Source organism: Bidens hawaiensis, unplaced genomic scaffold (genome assembly GCF_021521415.1).
Source record: "Bidens hawaiensis isolate Kalapana, Puna unplaced genomic scaffold, B.hawaiensis_p1.1 tig00009076_1, whole genome shotgun sequence".
Taxonomy (NCBI): domain Eukaryota; kingdom Viridiplantae; phylum Streptophyta; class Magnoliopsida; order Asterales; family Asteraceae; genus Bidens; species Bidens hawaiensis.
In genome coordinates this window covers 262,379-272,754 of record NW_027491666.1, presented here as the reverse complement: position 1 = coordinate 272,754, position 10,376 = coordinate 262,379, and positions in this window count along the sequence as shown.

The following is a 10,376-nucleotide window of genomic DNA, read 5'->3' as shown; positions in this document are numbered from 1 at the left end:
ACCGTCTTTATTTTTGACGAACAAGACTAGGGCACCCCAAGGTGAGATGCTCGGTCGAATGAGGCCCTTGTCAAGCAAGTCTTCCAATTGAGTCATAAGTTCTTTCATTTCATTTGGTGCTAGACGGTAAGGGGCTCGAGCAACAGGTTTTGCACCTGGAACAAGGTCTATTCGAAACTCGACTTCACGATTCGGCGGCATATCTGACAAATCATCAGGAAAAACATCCTGTAAATCCCAAACAATAGGAACATAACCAACAGTAGCATCCTCAGTTTTCACGTTTATAGCATACGCCAGATACGCTCCGCACCCCCGTTGCATCAATTTTCTCACCTTAAGCATGGACATGATAGGTGGAGTTGCACCATTCTGATCACCGACGACCATAATTTGGGTCCCATCCGGGGCCCTTAGACGTACAAGTTTCTGACCACAAATGATCTGAGCATCAACACTCGCGAGCCAGTCCATCCCAAGCACCACATCGAAATAGCCAAGCGGCATCAAGTACAGTCGCACCGAAAATCTATACCCAGACAACTCGATGGTACAACCCTGAATAGCCCTAGACACGGATAAAGACTTTCCTACGGCGACCTCAACATCAAACACATCAACTACGCGCTCGGGTAATTTATTCAATAAGGAACAGAAAGTGGTAGACACAAGACTTCTACTGGCACCCGAATCAAATAAAACGGTTGCCTGTATTTCATCAAGTAAATAGGTACCCGGTATAATATTACACTACTTACTTAGCTACTTGAACACACAAACGTTTCCAAAGGAAAAGAAATTCAAAATGGTAAGTTATAATGACGTATTGGGAAAAGTACCCGAAACAACGTCCGCATCATCCTTTGCCTCTTTCTTGGTGATATTGAAGGCCATCGCCCTGACCTTTGGCTTTTCTTCCAGTTTCCTCCTCGAGGAAGTTCCCGGGTTGGGCCCCCCAGTCATGATAGTAGGGCAGTTTGATGACAAGTGGCCAGCTCCCTTACAGCGGAAACAAGTCAACGTCAGACACTCGAAATGGGGGTGTCCAACCTTATCACAACGAAAACAGGAACTAGACCCATGCTTACATTACCCTTTGTGCTGTTTCCCGCACTTCTTGCACTTTACAAACGCCACATCCTTCTTAAAATCCGAATTCTCAATCTTAACCCTCTTCTCGGCCGAATTAAAGTTGTTTCCCCCGGGCCGTTTACCGTACGAATTTGAATTCCACGTCTTCCTAGTCTCGGTTGGTGGTAACTTTTTCCTCTGATCGTATAACGTGCTGGCTAGGGTAACCACTGAATGAAACGAGTTCATGTTGGTGGTCATCACACCCCTTCGAATATTCGCCGGAAGACCCTTCACATACTTTTTAATCCTCTTGGCTTCAGGAGTAACCAAATCGGGACATAAGCGAGCCATCTTATTAAACTTCGTGGTGTACTCCCGATGCGTCATACTGCTAGCCTCCAAGGTCAAGAAATTTTGTTCAATATTTTCCAATTCGTGTGGAGGACAAAACTGATCAAGAACCAACTTCTTCAACTCAACCCAAGTCATCCTCCTAATAGAACGTATCACCCATAGCCTGCACCAGATTATCCCACCAACATAGCGCTTCAGAATGAAACGAGGCAGTCGCGAAGGTCACCATGTCCTCCCCCTTACACTTACTAACCCTCAATACGACCTCTATTTCTCTCACCCACTTATGTGCTGCCGACGCATCCTTAGTACCATCGAAGGAATGAGGGTCACACTTCTTAAAATCTCCATACGAACAACCTCGGGTAGATGCACTAAAGGAAAGCCTCCTCCTGCTTAGAACCCCACACAAACTTAACATTCTTCTTAGTCAACTTGGTTAACGACGAAGCGATTTTTGAGAAGTCGAGAATGAAGCGGCAGTAATACCCCGACAATCCCAGAAAACTACGAATTTCAGACGCAGACTTAGGAGGTTCCCATTCATTCACGGCTTCCACCTTTGCAGGGTCGACCAGAATACCGCTCAAGTTAATGACATGACCTAAGAATTGGACCTCGCGTAGCCAAAAAAAACACTTAGAAAATTCCGCGTACAATTTATTCTTTCGCAAAGCTTCCAAAACTTCCGTGAGATGACCAGCGTGATCGGACTCACTTTTGGAATACACAAGAATGTCATCGATGAACACAATAACAGAACGATCAAGCATCGGCCTACACACCTGGTTCATAAGATCCATGAACGCAACCGGTGCATTAGTCAAACCGAAAGACATCACGAGAAATTCATAATGCCCATAACGAGTGCGGAAGGTAGTCTTAGGGATATTTTCCTTACGAATTTTCAACTGGTGATACCCGGACCTAAGGTCGATTTTTGAAAACCAACTAGCTCCTTGGAACTTATCAAATAAGTCGTCGATCCTTGGTAGAGGGTATCGATTTTTCACAGTAAGTTTATTCAATTCACGGTAGTCAATGCACATCCGCATGCTACCGTCTTTCTTTTTGACGAACAAGACTAGGGCAAAATAATTTAAACGGTTCTTCAAGCAAAATCGTTAAAGTGTACATGCTAGCCCAAAACTAAAAAAAAGTAAAAAGTTCATAATGAACTCACCTGACACAAGGCACGAATTCACCACGAGATAGAGAATCCCTAAGTATCCCCACAACTCAAACGCCTGTCGGTTTATAAACAATCATTACTAACGACACCGAAATGACTCGTTTATCCTACGGGACATTCTAACACAGTTCGAGTACCTAAGGCCTCGACCTCATCAATCTCATTCATAACAGCTCCCGGGCCTTACTTATACCCACACGACTCTTAGATACTCCCGGGAACAAAGAATTCCCAATTTGCCCCCGGAAGCACTATGTGATACTAACACGCGCGTTTAAGAGTCTGTTAGGCTATTAAGATCCAAATCAGCCCCATGTGGATCCAATATGAAGAATTCACAGTCAACAAGTCCACACGATGCGATTCGTCCCCCTTACAATGGGATTCGTCAAGCAAAATCGTTTAAGTGTACATGCTAGCCCAAAACTAAAAAAAAAAAGTAAAAAGGGCATAATGAACTCACCTGACACAAGGCACGAATTCACCACGAGCTAGAGAATCCCTAAGTATCCCCACAACTCAAACGCCTATGCAAAACAATTTAAACGGTTCTTCAAGCAAAATCGTTTAAGTGTACATGCTAGCCCAAAACTAAAAAAAAAGTAAAAAGGGCATAATGAACTCACCTGACACAAGGCACGAATTCACCACGAGCTAGAGAATCCCTAAGTATCCCCACAACTCAAACGCCTGTCGGTTTATAAACAATCATTACTAACAACATCGAAAGGACTCGTTTATCCTACGGGACATTCTAACACGGTTCGAGTACCTAAGGCCTCGACCTCATCAATCTCATTCATAACAGCTCCCGGGCCTTACTTATACCCACACGACTCTTAGATACTCCGGGGAACAAAGAATTCCCAATTTGCCCCCTGAAGCACTATGTGATACTAACACGCGCGTTTAAGAGTCGGTTAGGCTATTAACATCCAACTCAGCCCCATGTGGACCCAATATGATGAATTCACAGTCAACAAGTCCACACGACGCTACACGAGTCAAATGGGTCGGTAACTCTTAAGTACAAAGTACCAACTATTCAATAAACGTGGATTAACGTTGTACCGACCCGTTTGATTAACCGATAACCAATTCATCCCCATCACTTTTAAGATCAATTTCTTACAATCCAAAATTTGTACCAAGGCTATAATATTCGAATTGGTTGTTGATTTCTTCCTATTAACGCGTTAGACATCACAAATCACAAACTAGTCAACCGAATACTAGTTTTCAATTACAATTAGTTGACCAGTCAAACGAACACCAAAAGACATAATCTTAAAGTATGATACACTAGCCATACCTAGGAAGATTATGGAGTAAAGGCCTCAATCACTTCAGTCCCGAAACTGCTTAAACGGACAGCCACCCGGTAAGACTAGAACAAGCAGTTTATGACAATACGTGAGACATAAAGATGGATTATGGTGTAATAGACCTGGGGAAACATAGAGCTCACCTTCAATAGAAGTTTTTTGCCCACACCCTGGCTGTAAACAAGATGATTGCAGGGGTGAGCTACAAAATTCGCCAAATATTAGCCATTCAATAATATATATACATACACATCCATACATCATCCAATATTATCATCTCAAGGCCTATCCTATATAAATAAGCCTATGCAAAATAATTTAAACGGTTCTTCAAGCAAAATCGTTTAAGTGTACATGCTAGCCCAAAACTAAAAAAAAAAGTAAAAAGGGCATAATGAACTCACCTGACACAAGGCACGAATTCACCACGAGCTAGAGAATCCCTAAATATCCCCACAACTCAAACGCCTGTCGGTTTATAAACAATCATTACTAACGACACCGAAAGGACTCGTTTATCCTACGGGACATTCTAACACGGTTCAAGTACCTAAGGCCTCGACCTCATCAATCTCATTCATAACAGCTCTCGGGCCTTACTTATACCCACACGACTCTTAGATACTCCGGGGAACAAAGAATTCCCAATTTGCCCCCTGAAGCACTATGTGATACTAACACGCGCGTTTAAGAGTCGATTAGGCTATTAACATCCAACCAGAGACTTGAGCCTACATATGAGTGTTTTAACTTAATTGGTACATGTCTGGATTTCTTTACTATGTAATTATGCTTCAACGCACATGATGTGTGAACAAATGGGTCTCCTTCACGCGCAAACGTTTTGTAATTGCTTTACAATTTTAGTAGTATGTATTTAAAAAGTTCCTTACAAGAATGGGCTTTCCGCATAGAACCCTTTCCACAACCAGATATCGGAACGATATGAACAAGCCACCATTGAATTATAATTAATATGTGATATATTTGAAAGAAATTTTTATTGTACTAATAATGGTCATGGTAAACACAGAAATTCAACCTCATGACAATATATAAATACATATCATTTTAACAACTAAGCATATGTCAACAAATGTATAATAACATGTATGAAGTGTCTAGTAAATTCAAGAAACATAAAAGTTTCCAATTGTATAAATTAGTTAACCCAGAAAACAAATATTGTAACCCAACTTAAATAAATCTAAAAAAGATTTAATGTACTTTTTTAAGTTGTTTTAGATTTTTAGACTTTAGTATCGGTGAGTTAGGACATTGGTAAGATGGGCTGATAAGATATTTTTCGGACACTACGAAATATGATAACATCCATAATTTTTTATATTTTATTTTTTTATTGTATAGTCCTAACTTTATGCTAACTAGAAATTATGAGACTTTTATATATTTAGGACAAAACATAATGTAACACCCCGTTTCCTGTTTTGGTTAATAAAATAATAATATTAGTATTATGAGTTGGGCTTGTGTTGGGTTAAAAAATTTAGGTAATGGACTTGGATTAATAAGGAAGGAAGAAATACCATAGGCTTAAGCCCATGACCCATAATATATAAACCATAATTATCCATTATTCCATTCATTTCCACTCATTCCTTACACCACCAAAAACACACACATAAGCTCTCTATCTCTCTCATTTTTCTCTCTTTCTCTAGCCGAACCCAAGAGGAAACCGAGCATCGATCCAAGGTAATGATGTTATGACCTTTTATTCCAAACCGCTAGATCTAGTCACGAAATGATGAACCGACACCCTCAACCGTTAAAGTCACGAAGTTTGGATAAAATCGGGTATAAGCCGATCGAATGACGAGCTTAGGGGTCACCCTAGCTCGGATCAAGAATGATCGGGGACGAAAAGCGGTGAAAAACGATGTAGAAACATGTTCTTCCTGCCATCGCCAGTTTTTCCGGTACGTCGACGCCGGAAAGGCGATGTACGTAGTAAGGATGTCAGGGAATGTTCTGACATTCCGTGCCCTAACCCTAGGCGCTCATAACGAATGAGCTATGCTCATTCGTTAGGGAAGAATAATGAAGGAACCCCTTTCGTTAAGCTATTTGTTATGTCATTCGTTATGAAGAAATGACGAATGAACCCTCATTCGTTATGAAGGTCCATTCGCTATGAAAGTTCATTCGTTATAAGAGTTCATTCGTTATAAAGGTTCATTCGTTATAAAAGTTCATTCGTTAAAAAGGTCCATTCGTCAAGAAGTAATGAATGAGTTCATTCGTTATGAAAGAATACACGTGTTAGGAGGCAACGAATGAACCCCATTCGTTAAGGAACTGTATAATGAATAAGAGATTGAAAGAATTATAGAAAGGTCCCTGGACTTAGAATAAAATGATTTAATTACATAGAAGCCCTTGGGCTTTATCAATTGATGAAAGATACCTTAAAGGGGTAATGAGTTAACAATAAAATATTATTATTGAATTCTAATGGAAATTTGGTTAAGAACAGTTAATGGAAATAAAATTTTTCCAAGTTGACCTGGCAGCTTAACCCCAGCCAGGGGCTCTGCCCCTTGGACCCCGCTAGGGGCTGCCGCCCCTAGAACCCTGCTGCCAGGGGCGCTGCCCCCGGACCCCCGTTCGTTAAGGGTTATAATAAACTAGAAAAACGTTATAGATAGCAATAGTTAATTGATACGTGTAATTGTTATACAGTTAGTCGTGCCTAGTTAAAGAAAGAAGTTACCATTAACTCTGAGAGGAACCAAGTTTAGGTGAGTTTCTAGCCCCACTTCTTTGTTATGATTTTCGGGGTTGTGTGCATACTCAATGTGATTAGTTAATTGTAAGGCTCCGGTCCTGGTGCCTTACTTTGGTGTTGGATTTACTCATAAACACAGTTCTAAATATCAGAGTTAATTATAACTTTCGTGGAATAAATAAAACTTCCAACATTCATTACAATCATTCGATACTTGTCATAAAAACAGAACATAAGTAGTTTATTTAAAACATCATGACAAAACTTCTTTGGATGCCAGTCCCTTCAATCCTGCCATGTGTCCTTCTCTCAAGCCAACTACTTCAATCTATTCACATGTGTGCATACTAAAAGTCAGCTACGCTGAGTGAGTTTTAGCTAATATAGGTAACATACAATACATCCATATACTTACTTATATACGCATCCGAAGATACATATAACATACTTAGATTTTTACCTTTCTTCGTGATTTCATATATTCATACTTTCATTCTTTCTTTCATACATGCATATATACATACATTTCGTCCTATAACCTTCGCAGATATTATTATGGTATGTTCCCTACATTCACAGATATTATTAGGGTCTGTTCCCTACATTCGCGGATATTATTAGGGTATGTTCCCAACATTCGCAGATATTATTAGGGTATGCTCCCTTCATTCGCAGATATTATTAGGGTCTGTTCCCTATATTCGCATATATTTTTAGGGTATGTTTCCTACCTTAACTCTACCATACTTTCATACTAACATTTATACAATTTCGCACATACCCTGCCTTATCATTCATGCATACACGGTTATATATTCTAACACTTACCTTCCTTGGCGATACGTGCAATATCCGAAAATCGTTCACGTACCAACAAGCTTTCATACATATTCACAATATAATATCTATCACATATAACATCCATTCATACACTTACCACTCAGGGTAAGTGTATTAACTTATCACATTGGGTATGCACACAACCCCGAAAACATAACAAGGAAGTGAAGCTAGAAACCCACCTGCAAACGATTCCTTTCAGAGTTAATAGTAATTCCTTTCTTTAACTGGGCATGGCTAACTGTATAACCATTACACGTATCAGTTAACTGTTACCACCCATATCGTATTTCTAGCTTAATATAACCCTCAACGAACGGGGGTCCGGGGGCAGCGCCCCTGGCAGCAGGGTTCTAAGGGCGGCAACCCCTAGCAGGGTCCAAGGGGCAAAGCCCCTAGCTGGGGTCGAGCTGACCTGGAAAAAATTTATTAGGATTTCCATTAACTGCCTTAACACAATTTTCATTAGGATTTTTAATTTGTTATTTTATTTGCTAACTCATAAAGTTCGAGGGCTTCTTTGTAATTAATCCATTTTATTCTAAGTCCAAGGACCTTTCTGTCATTCTTTCAAACTCTAATTCGTTATTCAATTCCTTAACGATTGGGGCTCATTCGTTACATCTTGACGAATGGACCTTTATAACGAATTGACTTTTATAACGAATGAACATTTATAACGAATGATCGTAACGAATGAACCTAACGAATGAGGGCTCATTCGTTAGTTTTCTGTAACGAATTACTTAACGAATGAGGCTCATTCATTATTCTTTCTTAACGAACTGGCATAACAAATTGGCATAATGAATTCGCTACAAGCGCCTAAAGTTAGGTCAGAAAATGTCAGAAACATTCTCTGACATTCCCTTCCTCGTACGCCGTCTTTCCGGTGCCGTCATGCCGGAAAAGCGGGCGGTGGCCGGAAAAACGTATTTCTTCACCGTTTTTCGCCCCGATCGTTCCAGATCCGAGCTAGGGTGACCCCTAAGCTCGTCATTCGATCGGCTTATACCCGATTCCATTCGAGTTTCGTGACTTTAACGGTTGAGGGTGTCGGCTCATCGTTTTGCGACTAGATCTAGCGGGTTTGGATCCATATAAGATCATAACTTCATTACCTCGGATCAATGCTCGGTTTCCTCCTTGGGTTCGGCTAGAGAAGGAGAGAAAGAGAGAGAGCTTAAGTGTGTATTTTGGATGGTGTAAGGAATGAGTGGAATTTGATGGATTAATGGATAATTATGGTTTATATACTATGGGTCATGGGCTTAAGTCCAAGGTGTTTCTTCCTTCCTTATTAATCCAAGTCCATTACCCACATTCATTTAACCCAACGCAAGCCCAACTCATAATAACTAATATTATTATTTTATTAACCAAAACAGGAAACGGGATGTTACATCTTGTATTCGTATGGTTGCCCATTCGAATACATCCATTGTGGCATTGTATTCAAATGGTAGCCCATTCGAATACAACTACTGTAGGTGGTTATCACCTTTATTTTCTTTTTTCACCTTATATCAAACATCCATTCGCATAGTTAATTGCATATAACCTTCCAAGCGTTTTCCTTTCCGTTCTAGGTTAAGATCCAGATCGTTTATCAATAAAGTTTCAACCTTTATTGATTACAAACCCGTTCTAACTAGATCTAGGGTTTCTAAGTGAACCGTATATACCCGTAAGTTTATTAAGTCCACTTTTAACATCAAGTTTACATTTTTATGGCACATTAATACCCGATTTGCCTTAGGGCTAAGTTTTAGGGCAAACCGTTCTTAAAAGCATAATCTTTACGTGAAGAACGTACCTTTTCAAGCTTAAAGGCCACAGTTAGCTTCGATATGCAGCTTTAGAGTTGTATCTTGCTTATATAACCAAGATCTACAAGAATCTAAGCTCGGTTTTGGTCTTGGATCCTTATCTCGGTCGGCCGATTATCAAGGAGTGTTTGTGTGTGTGTGTGTTTTTTTTAGTGTTTAGGAGGCTTAGAAGATAAGAATGAGGTTTTTAGGGAGGTTTAAGGAGTATTTATACTCTCTTAAGCCCATGGACCTAAGGCCTATAACCATCCCTTATTCCATTTTTTATTAACCAAGTCCATACTCTTTTTATCTTACTTAACTTAATTAAATATTAACACGTCTTTAAACAAACACAATTTTTTTATTTATTATTATCAAAAGTAGGATGTTGCATCATTCGTTGAACCGTCATAACGAATAAGATACATTCGTGTGCTCATGTAACGAATGAACCTCTCATTCTTCTCATAGAAGTCACGAATGATCGTACTCATTCGTTATCCATTCATTCGTCATGATGAGATAGCGAATCAGACCATTCGTTATAAGATGCACTCATGTGTTCTTGTAATGAATGAGCCTCTCATTCGTCTCAAAGAAATCATGAATGACATTATTAATTCGTTATATTCGCATCGATAAGACAACGAATCAAACCATTCGTTATAACGAATGGAACCATTCGTCATAACGAATGAGTTGGCGAATGATACTTAGCCGGAATGGAACCATTCGTCATAACTATAAGACTCTCTCATTATCCCTTATTGGTACACAAAACTTAAAACTGTCTTATAGTCATGGCATATAAGTAGTAAAACGAGTAGCATTCAAGTTTTATATTTGTGTCACGCGCGTTGCTTCTTACCTGTTAAACCTGTTAAGACACGAATTGCCAGCCCTACGTTAATGAAAATAAGTTTTTTCCAAGCTGACATGGCAGCTCGACCCCAGCCAGGGGCTCTGCCGCTTGATCCCTGATAGGGGTTGCTGCCCCTAGACCTTGCTTCCATGGGCGCTGCCTCCGGACC